The following is a 13,838-nucleotide window of genomic DNA, read 5'->3' as shown; positions in this document are numbered from 1 at the left end:
CCACGCCTGGCTCTTTTTGGTTTTTTAAGGTATGGTCTTGCTTTAGCCCAGACTGACCTGGAATTCACTATGTATTTATTCTCAGGGTAGCCTCTCACACCGATGATCTTCCTGCCTCTGCCTCCCACTGACAAGTCTTTTTTTTTGTTTGTTTGTTTTTGTTTTTATTTTTCAAGGGAGGGTCTCACTCTGACCCAGGCAGACCTGGGATTCACTATGTGGTCTCAGGCTGGCCTTGAACTCATGGCAATTGTCCTACCTCTGCCTCCCAAGTGCTTGGATTAAAGGCGTATGCCACCATGCCCGGCTTTCTTTTTGTTTGTTATTTCCACCCTACCTTATTCTTGCTCATCAAAAACATTTTTTTAGCTGGGCATTGTGGCACACACCTTTGATCCCAGCACTTGGGAGGCAGAGGTAGGAGGATCGCCGTGAGTTCAAGGCCAGCCTGAGACCACATAGTGAATCCCAGGTCTGCCTGGGTCAGAGTGAGACCCTACCCCGAAAAACCAAAACCAAATTTGTTTTTAACAGTTTGATACACTTTCTTAGTCCTTTCCCAAAATAGGACTGATGCATCTTAGTCATGAGGGAGAGAACATGATAGCCAATTCCACTTTAGTCTGGACTTTATATATAAAGTGTGAACTTTATCTGTAAACATATATATGTGTGTGTGTGTGTGTGTGTGTGTGTGTGTGTGTACATATATATATACACACACATATATATTTGTGTGTGTGTGTGTGTGTGTGTGTGTGTGTGTGTGTGTGTATGCATGGTATTACACATATGTGGAAGGAAGTCAGAGGAGTGCTTTGGGTGCCTGGCCTTGCCTTCCATCTTGTTTGAGGCGGGCCTCTTGCTCATCCCTCCATTTGTCAGGCTGACTCCACATCTCCTCTCAATGTAATGCCCTGAGATCATAGGCACTTGGGACCAGGTGTCCTGGATTTTCCTTGGGTCCACAGAGCCGTCTCCTCACTTGTACTTTCTATTCTGTTTTTTTTTTTTCCTGGGGGGGGCGGATTTTTGAGGTAGGGTCTCACTTTAGCCCAGGCTGACCTGGAATTTACTATGGAGTCTCAGGGTGGCCTCGAACTCATGGCAATCCTCCCACCTCTGCCTCCTAAATGCTGGGATTAAAGGCGTGTGCCACCACGCCCGACTTACTTTCTATTTTTTATTGAATATTTTCACTTTGTTTTTGATTTGATTTTAATTGCTAAGCTTGAGAACTTGACAGTTGGGCTTATTTTATGCATCATTTATCAAGACAAGTCATCCTATTCTAACAGAAAACTCCGTCCATTTGGAATCCTAGAGCATGCCTGCTGCAAAGGAGTACTTCACATGCTAATTGCCCACAGGGGCCCTTAGAGTCATGTTCGTGTTTCCTGAGGGTGGGCTGAGGCAAAGAATAGTTAGGATGGTTTGCCACAGATTATTTCACATGTGTAGAAGACACTATCAAGTTCCACACTCAATTCATAGACTTTTGTAGCTGAAGCTGGTTGCATTAGAAGGCATACACCACAACCCTGAAATGTTCATTTTAGTAATAAAACTCATCAGCCAAATAACTAAAATGAAATCATTGAAATAAAGATGAAAGGAGATGGGGCTGGAGGGATGGCTTAGTGGTTAAGGTGTTTGCCTGCAAAACCAAAGGACCCAGGTTTGATTCCCCAGGACCCACGTTAGCCAGGTGCACAAGGGAGCACATACATCTGGAGTTCCTTTGTAGTGGCTGGAAGCCCTGGCACGCCCATTCTCTCTCCTTTCCCTCTTGCTTTGTCGAATAAATAAAAATACAACATTAAAGGCATGCACTACCACCCAGCTTAAAAAAATGTTCAAAGATGAAAGGAGAATATTAAAAAGACATGGCATAGAAACCAAAGGCCATCATTGTGCATGCATAACCCTCATTAAAGTACTCATTTGTTATAGCAACTCTTCCTAAAAGGCTTCACCAATTCTTCTCCAAAATTTCTTTCAAGTTCCTGCTCATCTGTGGATTGGAACATTCCTAATTACAGGGCATGGCTGTGGAGAACGAGGCCTAGCTGTCCCTTAAGGAAGATGCCTGTAACGTAAAGACGAAAGCATACATTTGATGCCATGTGAGCATGTAGATTTCTCCTGAGAGTATCACAGGAAGTCTGTATGTAGTACGCCTCAACAATCCTGCATTTTGTTCTCTCATGCTATGTAGTAAAGTGGCTTGCCTCAAATATGCTAAGCTATTTTGTTCATCTTAGATTAAAAAATGAGAAAGTAGCTGGGCATGGTTGTATATTTCTCACCCGGGAGGCAGAGGTAGGAGAATTACTATGAGTTCAAGGCCAGCCTGAGACTACTGAGTGAATTCCTGGTCAGCCTGGGCTAGAGTGAGACATTGCCTCAAAAAAGAAAAAGAGAGAGAGAGAGAGAGAGAGAGAGAGAGAAACTGGCCAAAATGTGGATCATTTTAGTGCTTTTCCTGCAGCAGAGCATCTAGAAGAGACCAGAGTCCATTCATACCTACCTTTCCATTCAGAGCCATCAGCTTGCATTGATGACTTGTGCCATCAGTGAGATAAGGCACAGCTCACAGGTGGCTCTTGTGGAATGTCATTCAGTTTGCTGTTGGAGTTTACCCTTGCAGTAAATGCACGTGAGAGGATTTACAAGGTGGAGAGTGGATAAAGTGCTTAGAAATGGTAATCTCCCTTGCTGTAAATGCTGTGATCCTTCCTTGCATGGTGGGTTGCTGGCAGGCAGGGCATTGAATTGGGCTGCCTTAGAGATTGCTCCTCCTCTGGCCCAGCTGGTTGAGAGAGGAAACATTTCAGATTGTGCTGATGTGCAAACTGCTTTAATCGATGACTTCAAGTGACTGCTTGTGGCAAACAACAGAAGCTCTTAACCAATTAAGATGTTTAGGAAAGGATGTTAGACTTTTGTTAGAATAGGCACTAGTCAGCTGAAATGTGTTAAGAGGAGCTGAGAAACAGCTTGGCATCCCACTTAAATGTAGTAAAAGTGTTTGGTCCTCTCCTTTCAGATTGCAAGCCCAAGGCCAAAAATATGCTGATGCTTAAAGAAATGGCAAGTGTAATTTGATACAGTTAGTCATGTCTCTTAGGTACGTGCATGTCTACATAAAACAAAACAAAATGACATTCTTGGTATGGAGAGATGGTTTAGCAGTTAAGGCACTTAACCTGCAAAACCTAAGCACCCAGGTTTGATTCCCCAGTACCCATGTAAGCCAGATGCCCAAGGTGATGCATGCACCTGGAGTTCATTTGCAGTGGCTGGAGGCCCTGGCACACCCATTCTCTCCCTCTCCCTCCCTCCCTCCCTCCTTCCCTCCCTCCCTCTCTCAAATAAATAAATACATAAAATATTTTAAAAATAAAAGAAAGTGGCATTCTTGCTTTGGCCAAGCAAATAAAGGGAGTTTGATTGACATATAGAAAGTAGTTTTGGCAGAGTCAGGCATGCTATCAGCATAGATGTCTTTGGAAACAGAAGAAAAATTAACTTTCCTTCTTCCTGTCTTTCCTCTCTCTCTCTCCCTCCTTCCCTCCTCTCTTTCTTTCTCTTCTATACCCATCCACCCCCAAGGTAGGATCTCACTGTAGCCCAGGCTGACCTGGAACTCTGTAGCTTTAGGCTGACCTTCAATTTACAATGATTCAGCCTTCTGAATGCTGGGATTAAAGACATGTGCCATCACCCTGGCTTAACTTTTATTTTATTTTATTTATTATTAATTTATTTTTGAGAAGAGAGAGACTATGAATATTCCAGGTTCTTTTGCCACTGCATGAACTCCAGAATGGTTGGTTTCCCCCATAACAGACAAACAGTTGTTTTAGATGCTTACAAATGACCCTTTGGCTCATTTGGCCTGGTTGGCCCAACTTAAGGCTTGCAGTGTCCACTGTTATTTATCTCTACTGATGACTTCTTTCTTCCATAGGGCTTCATGCAATGTAGCTTTTTCCAGCTTTCTGTCAGCTGGTTTGTAGGGAAAGGTTTTCAGCTCAGCTCCACCTTGATTTCTTAGTGACTTTGAAGCCCAAGCATGTGGAGTCTTCAGCAATAGGGTATTTCCTTCTATTCCTGGTGGGAAACCAAAAGCCTTGACAGTGGCCTGTAATGTTTTCAAGGCATCAAGGACCTCTCTGGCCAATCAGGAAAGTATCCTATCCCCGGCACTGAAATTTTTCTAGTAACAATTTATGGCTTCTGGATGTGCCATTGCCCGAGGGGAAAAAAAAAAAAGGTTTTCATACAGCTTACTCATACCCTCTTAAATTTAGATTAACCATCCCCCACCCTTCCTTTACTTAGTCTCTTCTCCTGACCTCACTTGGGCCATTCCACCCCCAGTAATTTGTTCATCAACTTACTTACAGTACCATCCCCTTAAGTTCTCCCCTCTCCTCCCTCCCTTATAACCCCTTTCTAGCTTACTGGTCACTGATACTGATTTTTACCCCAACTTGCAAGTTTAAACATTTGTAGCTAGGATACACATATGAGAGAGCATGTGGCATTAGTATAATCCTTTCCAGATCCATCCATTTCCCAACAAATTTCATTTTTTTTTTTTTTACCATTGAGTAGAATTCCATTGTATAAATGTATCACATCTTCATTATCCTTTCATCAGTTGAGGGACATCTAGGCTGGTTCCATTTCCTAGCTACCGTGAATAGAGTGGCAATAACCATGGTTGTGCAAGTTTCTCTAAGGTAGTAAGCAGAATCCTTAGGATATATACCTAGGAATGGTATAGCTGGGTCATAGATCTAGTTTTAGTTATCTCAGGAACCTCCACACTGATTTCCAAAATGGCTGTACCAGATTGCATTCCCACCAAATGTGTAGAAGGGTTCCTCTTTTAGTGTCATGTGTCATGTAGTTTTTTTTCTTGATGGTAGCCATTCTGACAGGAGTGAGATGGAATCTCCCCTGAGGTAGGGTCTCACTCTAGCCCAGACTGACCTGGAATTTACCATGTAGTCTCAGGGTGGCCTTGAACTCATGGTGATCCTCCTGCCTCTGCCTCCTGAGTGCTGGGATTTGTGTGCTACTGTGCCTGGCTTTCAAAGTAGTTTTAATTTGTACTTCCCTCATGGCTAAGGATGTAGAACAGTTGTTTTAGATGCTTGCATATGCTTCTTTTGAGAACTCTCTATTTAGTTCCTTAGCCCATGTTTTTATTGGGTTATTTGATTTCTTACTATTTAGTTTTCTCAGTTCTTTGTATACCTTAGATATTAATCCTCTGTCAGGTGTATAGCTGGTAAAGATTTTCTCTCAATCTGTAGGTTGCCTCTTTGCTCTATGCACAGTGCCCTTTGCTGTACAAAGCTTTGTAGTTTCATGAGGTCCCAATGGTTGATTAGTGTTTTTATTTCCTGAGCCACTGGGGGTATAGTCAGAAAATCATTGCCTATACCAGTATGTTGAAGGATTTCTCCTATTTTTTTTTCTTCTAACAGTTTCAGAGTTTCAGGTGTAATATTAAGGTCTTTGATCCATTTGGACTTAATTCTTGTACAATGGAGAGAGATAAGGATCTATTTTCTTCCATGTACATATAGATATCCAGTTTTTGCAACACCATTTGTTAAAGAGGCCATCTTTTCTCCAGTGAATATTTTTGGTGAAAATCAGATGGCTATAGCTGCCTGGATTTACGTCTTAGTTCTCTATTCTGTTCTACTGATCTGCATATCTGTCTTTGTGTCAGTACCATGCTGTTTTTGTTACTGTGACTTTGTAATATAGCTTAAAATTGGGTGATACCACCAGCCTTATTTTTGTTGCTTAAAATTGTTTTGGCTAGTCAAGGTATTTTGTGCTTCCAAATGAATTTTAGTATTGTTTTTTCTATTTCTGTGAAGAATGCCATTGGAATTTTAATGAGAATTTCATTAAATGCATAGATTGCTTTTGGTAAGATTGACATTTTCACAATATTGATTTTTCCAATCCAAGAATATGGGATGTCTTTCCATTTTCTAATGTCTTCTGCAATATCTTGCTATATATGCTGATTGTTTTTGGTAGTTTGGTAATTGTGTTTTGTTCCTTCAATCCATAAACATGGGATGTCTTTGATTTCCTAGTGTCTTCTACAGTTTATCTCTTGAGTGTTTTAAAGTTTTCATTGTCTGCCACTTCCTTGTACTTTATTTATTTGTTTATTTTTTGAGGCAATTGTGAATGGGAATGTTTCCCTGATTTCATCCTTAGCATGTTTGTTATTGGTACATAGGAAAGCTACTGATATCTCTGTGTTTATTTTCTATCTTGCTACATTGCTGAAAGTGTTTATGAGCTCTAATAGTTTGCTAGTAGAGTCTTTAGAGTTTCTTATGTATAGAATGGTATGATTTGCAAATAATAATAACCCAACTTCACCCTTTCTGTTTGTTTCCCTTGTCTTACTTACTGCTATAGCTAAGACTTCCAGTACTGTATTAAGTAAAAATGGAGAAAGTGGACACCCTTGTTTTGTTTTTACTTTATTTTCTTTCTTTCTTTTTAGTTTTTCAAGGTAGGGTCTCACTCTAGCCCAGGCTGACCTGGAATTCACTATGTAGTCTCAGGGTGGCTTCAAACTCACAGCAATTCTCCTACCTCTGCCTCCCAAGTGCTGAGATTAAAGGCATGTGCCAACACATCCAGTTTGTTTCTGATTTTGGTGGAGATGCTTCAAGTTTTTCCCCATTTAGTATAATGTTGACTATAGGTTTCTCATAAATAGCCTTTATGATGTTTCAATATGTTCCTTCTGTTCCCAATTTCTTTTTTTATTTTTACTTTTTTATTTTTTGTTACTTTATTTATTTGAGAGTGACAGACAAAGAGGCAGAGAGAGAGAGAGAGAGAGAGAATGGGCGCGCCAGGGCCTCCAGCCACTGCAAATGAACACCAGACGCGTGTGCCCCCTTGTGCATCTGGCTAACATGGGTCCTCGGGAATCGAGCCTCAAACCAGGATCCTTAGGCTTCACTGGCAAATGGTTAACCATTATGCCATCTCCCCAGCCCCTGTTCCCAATTTCTTTAGGACTTTTATCATGAAGTGCTGTTATATTTTGTCAAATGCCTTTTCTGCATCTATTGTGATGATCATGTGATTTTTGTCCTTGAGTTTAATTTTTATGGTGTGTTACATTTAGTGATTTGCATATGTTGAACCATCCCTGCTTTCTAACATAAAACCCACTTGATTAGGTGAATGATCTTTGATATTTCTGTTTGCCAGCATTTTGTTGAGAATTCACATCTATGTTCCTGAGGGAGATTGGTCTGTAATTTTTTGTTGTTGTGCATTTATCTGGTTTTTGTGTCGGGGTAGTAATGGCTTCATAGGAGGAGTTTGGTAGTTAGTGTTCCTTTCTTTTCTATCTTATGCAATACTTTGAGAAGCACTGCTGTTAATTCTTGTGTGAAGGTCTGATAAAATTCACCAGTGAATCTGTGCCTGGAGTTTTTTTGGTTAGGAAATTTTTCTTTTCTTTTTTTTTTTTTTTTTTTTGGTTTTTCAAGGCAGGGTCTCACTGTGGCTCAGGCTGACCTGGAATTCACTATGTAGTCTCAGGGTGGCCTCGAACTCACGGTGATCCTCCTACCTCTGCCTCCTGAATGCTGGGATTAAAGGCGTGCGCCACCACGCCCGGCTTTCTTTTCTTTTTATTTAATTAATGTATTTATTTGAGAGAGAGAGTGAGAGAATATGGACACACTAGGGCCTCTAGCCACTGCAAATGAATTCCAGACACATGTGCCACCTTGTGTATTTGGATTTACTTAGGTAATAGGAAATCAAACCTGGGTACCTTGGTTTTGTAGGCAAGCGCCCTAAGTGCTAAGCAATCTATCTAATCCTAGTTAGGAAATTAAAAAAAAATTTTTTTCTTATTTTATTCATTTGATAGAGAGAGGAGAGAATGGGTGTGATGGAGCCTTCAGCTGCTGCAAATGAACTCCAAATGCATGAGCCACCTTATGCATCTGGCTTATGTAGGTCCTGGGGAATTGAACCTGGGTCCTTTGGCTTCACAGGCAAGTGCCTTAACTGCTAAGCCATCCCTGCAGCCCAGGGAATTTTTTATTTTTTATTTCTAACTTTTTATTTTGTGTTATTTATTTGAGAAAGAAAATATGGACACACCAGGGCCTCTAGCCACTGCAAATGCACTCCAGCTGCATGTCCCACATGTCTTTCTGGCTTTACACGGGTGGTGGAGAATCAAACCTGGGTCATTAGGCTTTGCAGGCAAGTGCCTTAACTGCTGAACCATCTCTCCAGCCCTATGTTTTCCTTTTTTTTTTTTTTTTTTAAATTAAGTAGAAACTTTGTATGGACACATCTTGTGTTGGTACCATCACTTCCCTCCTCCTTACCCCCGTTCCACTGAGGGCCCTCCTTACTGGGATTGCTGGTGTTCACCATGGAGCCGTGGGTTATGAGCTGTGAGCAGCAGTCTGTGATTATCGGGGGCGGGCAGAAGGGCAATGTCTCGGGACATTCCTTTTCCCTCTGTGGCTCTTCAATCTTTCCGCCCTTTTTTCTGCAAAATTCCATTGTTGGGTGTATTTAAAGTCTACTTTAGTGTTGCGATCTCGGCAGCTTTGGTGTGTTCTGAGTGGCCTCGGGGTCTGTCTGCAGCACCCTGGAGCAGGCTGTCAGGCTCGCCGTGGAAGCCACACGCTTGCTGACCGGCGCCCTGGGTGCTGTGAGAGGGGCTGCCAGGGACTCAGATTTCTGTTCTTGTCTTGTTGACAGGTTCTGGTTGTCCTCGGTTCTCGCTGCTTTCCGATTTCACCCCTGGACCTCTGACGTGGGTATGAGGCCACCATCTTGACCGGAAGTCTCCATGGCTCCTCGAATTCGTGATGCATTGTAAAAACAGTGTGCCGCCTCCCCTCCATTATGCACAAAAGCACTTCCAGCTGTCCGTTTCTTCTCCTGTCAGGATCCTGACTCCTCACCCCCTGTATCTCATCAGGGTCCTGACTGCTCACCCACTATATCTCGTCAGCTGATACATGAATTCAATTCCATTCAATTACCAGCTTTTAATTGGATCCCATCGCCAGATTGGTCTCCTGTTCCAGACTGTTTCCTCTTGGCTGTGCCGTTACTATGGCTACTTGGTTCCTTCTGCCTGATTCCTGTGGTAGTTTGCTGACATCTACTCAGGTATAAAACTGGTTCTGTGAGATTGCTCAGGCAGTAAGCACTGTCATCCCGAACCTCCCCTTCTCCTCACTGTCCCTGTGGAGGCAGACCAAGGCAAGATGGAGAGGGGCTTCATTGTGTGTGTCACTTTTGTTCCGGGAGCTTTGTCAAGGTTGAGAATTCTAGGACCTTGGAAAATTGTGGGAGCCATCTTTCTTTGTCCTCCCTGACTCTCAACCCACCCCTAATTCATTCTTTCAGGAGTATGACATATTCACTACATAAACATATGGCCGATATGTTACATAATTGAGCCAAAGAAATTGTTTCCTTATTTAATGGGAAAGCCTTCCTCTGGCTTCCTTCTCTGTTAGCTTGTCTTAATTTTATGCTTTAAATGTAATCCTTTCCGGAATTGGAGAAAATTAATCATACTAGAGAGATGTTCTATATTTAACTACTCTATTTCCTGTAAATATTAATTGATGACCTTCAGGCTTTATGGGGGCATATTGAGTTGGTCTTTAATGGTTAAATTAAATGTTTTAAATAAAAAAAATATAAGATCATAGAATGCCATATAACCCATCCATTGACCATGACATTTAGGCAAGCGCCTTAACCACTGAGCAATCTCTCCAGCCTCATGACATTTAAAAATCTGACCTGACCTGGTAACAGATCTGGTCTTATATGCCCAAACTATTTAAGAGGAAGAATATTGTTCATGCAGAATGAAAAAGACATGTCATCGTGCTCTCTTAACTTGAAGTGAGCTCACAGCCAGTGGGTAATGGGATGTCATTTTTCTAGTTTCTCATTAGCTCCCCCCATTCTTGTTCTACAGAGAAAGTGAAGGCCAAGAGGTCTGCAGTGTCCTTGTTCCTGCGGCTACAAAGTAGGGCTCTCAGTTACCTCAGACACAAGCCAAACAGAACCAGAGAGCGCTCACCGTCTGTAGGAATGGTTCTGACAATGAAGACTTTGCATTTACTCTGCTCCTCGTGCCTGGGGTTTTAATTTAACACATCAATGAAAGGCAGCATTTAAAAAGGGGGGGAAACACCCAGCAGGACTTACTTTTATTAGTGTAATTTGTAAGAAATTACTGCATTTAATGAGAAAATCGTTAAGCATGAAAAAATGGGCTATGACGGAACTTGTGGAGCTTAAATGGTGAGATTTTAATTGAGTTTTTTAGTTATCGGAAAGAAAAAGAAATAATAAAATATGAAGGACAGCATCTATACTGTCAAGGAGGTCGGCGCTTTATGACCGTAGTTCAGGTCCCCGTGCTGCTGGTCACGGTGGCTGCAGGGTGCATCTTTTTTATGTGTTGACCTTACTTGTTCCTGTAAGTAAGCCTCAGCTCATGTGCTACCTACAGGGCTGTGAGGCAGAGTCCAGCGGGACAGGTCCTGAGGGCGAGGACTGGGCCAGAGTTCTGCCACCTCACAGCTCAGCTGCTTGAGGGAGCAGACAATTTCCAAGGTCATTTTCAGGCTCATAACGTTTATGTTTCTTTTGTAGTCCAGTTTCTTTTATTGCCATGGAAGGATTTCTTTTTTTTTTTTTTTTTTCCCAGGAAGATACTTTGTTGAGGATGTCAAAAACCCACACAGGAATATGGAGCAAGGAGCACAGGCATTCAGGGAAAATTCTTGGAATCTTAGATTTGAACTCTTTTGGAAGGAAGCAGAAAAGATATTTAAGAAATGTCAACAGAAAGTGTGGGAGGTGGGGAGGGAGGGAATTACCATGGGATTTTTTTTTTTTTGTAATCATGGAAAATGCAAATAAAAATTTAAAAAAAAGAAATGTCAACATATATTTTGTACTTAAAGGAAACATTTTGCATACCTTCTTTTTGTACTTAGATCTTCAGAGATGTGTTTGACTTCTGTGAAGACATGGATTCTGTGGGAAATGTTCACTTCTGGTGGCCTGTGTTTATTGCCACAGTCACGTGTTTGCCATGTTCTGTCATGGTAAACCTGAAGAACTAGGAAATGGATCCAGCTCTAAAGATGTTTCAATTTCAGCTTGAGAGATAGCTCAACAAAATTATTTGGAGCCTTTAACAATTCATTTTGTCACGGTGTATGACAAATGAGTAACCTTACTGCTTTTTGGTCTCTCTCAGAAAAAAAGGAAAAACCCATAATAAATTCTTTTCTTTTTTAAAAATTTATTTATTTGAGAGAGAGAGAGAGAGAGAGAGAGAGGCAGGCAAATAGAAAATGGGTGTTCTGGGGCCTTTAGCCACTGCAAATGAACTCCAGACGCATGTGCTACCTTGTGCATCTGGGTTATGTAGGTACTGGGGAATCAAACCTGGGTCCTTAATCTTCACAGGCAAATGCTGTAACTGCTAAGCCATCCCTCCAGCCCAATAGATTATTTTCTTTCACTTGAATGGAAACCTCCATGGCAAGAACAGAGATAGTGAGTAAAGGTAAAAGGCAGACTGGCCTATGGTCATGGGTATCCTGGCCCTTGTTAGCATGTTCCTAGAAGCAAGGTGGTCTGATTTATAGGACTTTGGATTGTGTCGTGTTTTCTGTAAAGGGAGGACATGTATTTCAAATTAAGGAAAAAATTCATTTTCCTTCAATAGAGCACTTCTGTATCTGAATACCTTTTGGATGGGAAACTAAAGCATGACAGTGGAGACTGGGAAGATGGCTCAGTGGTTAAGAGTGCTTGCTGTGCAAACCTTATAACTGGAGTTCAGATCCCCAGAACCCATGTAATGCCGGATGTAAGTAGCACATGCGTCTGTAATCCCAATATGCCTGCAGCAATGGATGCAAAGTCAGGAGAATCCCAAAGCTTGTGGGCCAGCAAGCCTGCATCTGCAGCAGCAAAATAAGAGAGAGCCTGTCTTAAACAAGGTGCAAGATGAACCAACACCCTGAGGTTATCATGTGACCCATGCATGCACATGTGTACACACACACACATGCACACGGCATGACAGTATTGAGACAAGTCTTCATCCACATCTGACTCTGATAGGATGCTGAATCAATGTATTAACCCATATAAAATATCAAAATCCAGAAGAGAAATTTTTGAAGCCCTCATGGAGATAAATGAGATCCCTTTGCCTGATATAGTATCCCAAGATGGATGGCTCTTTACAATGACCATTTTTATATGAGCTGCTAATGAGTATTATTGAGTCACTGGCTAATTCTGAAGAGCATTTTGGTGAGTTATAACTGGGGCTGTGATTTACTGACTATGAAGACTGACAGGCCGTCCCTCATCCCTGTAATTGCCATAGAAGCAGAGACAAGCCCCCTGGTGATCTGCACTTCCTGTATGTGACAGCTGATGGGATGTTGGGGAAGGGTGGCACATTATCCAGGCAAAGTAGAATTATTTTTGTCAGTGCTTTCTTACATTTTTCTTTTATGGTGGAAGCTGGGCATGGTGGTTTCTGTAAGTCACCAAAGACTTTAAAAAAAAAAGTTAAAGCCCGGCATGGTGGCGCATGCTTTTAATCCCAGCACTTGGGAGGCAGAAGTAGGAGGATCACCACAGTTCAAGGCCACCCTGAGGCTACATAGTGAATTCCAGGTCAGCCTGTACTAGAGTGAGACCCTACCTCGAAAAACAAACAAACAAACAAAAAAAAGTTAAGCCTACATACAGATTTTTTAGATCAATTAATATGATTGAATAACATTGATGACCTTCTTAATATTTACCTCCTGTTATTAGTTTTGAAGATACGTATTACATTGCGAGACAGACTGTTCTCCTTAGGGGCAAGGGGCTTACCTTCAACTTTACTGCTAGAGAACTTAGTGTAGTCTTATGCTACACATAAATACTAGGATAAAAACTAATGAGAATAGTCACTAAATCAAGCAAGGAGAAGCATTTATATTATAGCTTCCTAAGATTCTTTACTCTCATTTCAAAAGAAATGGAGGACCTCAGGCTGGAGAGATGGCTTAGCTGTAAAGGCACTGCAAAGCCTCAGGACCCAGGTTCAGTTCCCCAGTACTTCCATAAAGTCAGATGCACAAGGTGGCACATGCGTCTGGAGTTCATTTGCAGTGGCTAGAGGCCCCAGAGCACCCATTTTCTCTCTTTCTCTCACAAATAAATAAATAAAAATATATTTAAAAATTTAAAAAACAAAGAGATGGAGGACCGGGAGTCTCTGGGATTAGTACCGTTGGCCTAGAAAGGTTTTGTGCCCAGATATATAATGCCAAGGAAACTTTACATCAAACCAAGAAAGCAGGCTGTTCTGAGTGCTGTAAGAAATAGCAAATACTTCTATTACTGTGCCTTTCTAAGCTGAGAGGAGAAAATGCTTTTACTTGCTTTGAGCTTTTGTTGATGATTTTCTGCTCTGCCTACTAATCAGGCTCTATTATTTACCTTGCTTTAAAAGGCCATGTGAGCACACTCTCTCTTCTTTGAATTGTACTTGGGTATTAATTCACTGCGAAGATACACTGGTAGAGATTTCTGACATTGCACAGGGAAGCGTTTCTTTTATCCCTTGTTTGTTAAATGCTTTGTTATAATGGAGATTATAATCTCCTGGTTGGTAAAAGAAATAAAATGGTTGCTGGGGATTTTTTCCCCCTTGCTGCAAAATTGCTATCTTGTAAAAT

At 41.5% G+C, this 13,838-nt stretch overlaps 1 pseudogene; it reads left to right on the top strand.

Moving 5' to 3' along the window:
- Positions 1–13,838, top strand: part of LOC101614515 — an 86,298-nt pseudogene that overhangs the window by 56,970 nt on the left and 15,490 nt on the right.

The sequence above is a fragment of the Jaculus jaculus genome, chromosome 4, assembly GCF_020740685.1.
Source record: "Jaculus jaculus isolate mJacJac1 chromosome 4, mJacJac1.mat.Y.cur, whole genome shotgun sequence".
NCBI classification, from domain to species: domain Eukaryota; kingdom Metazoa; phylum Chordata; class Mammalia; order Rodentia; family Dipodidae; genus Jaculus; species Jaculus jaculus.
The sequence above is the reverse complement of the archived record's forward strand: the minus strand, read 5'-3'. Positions and strand labels throughout refer to the sequence as shown.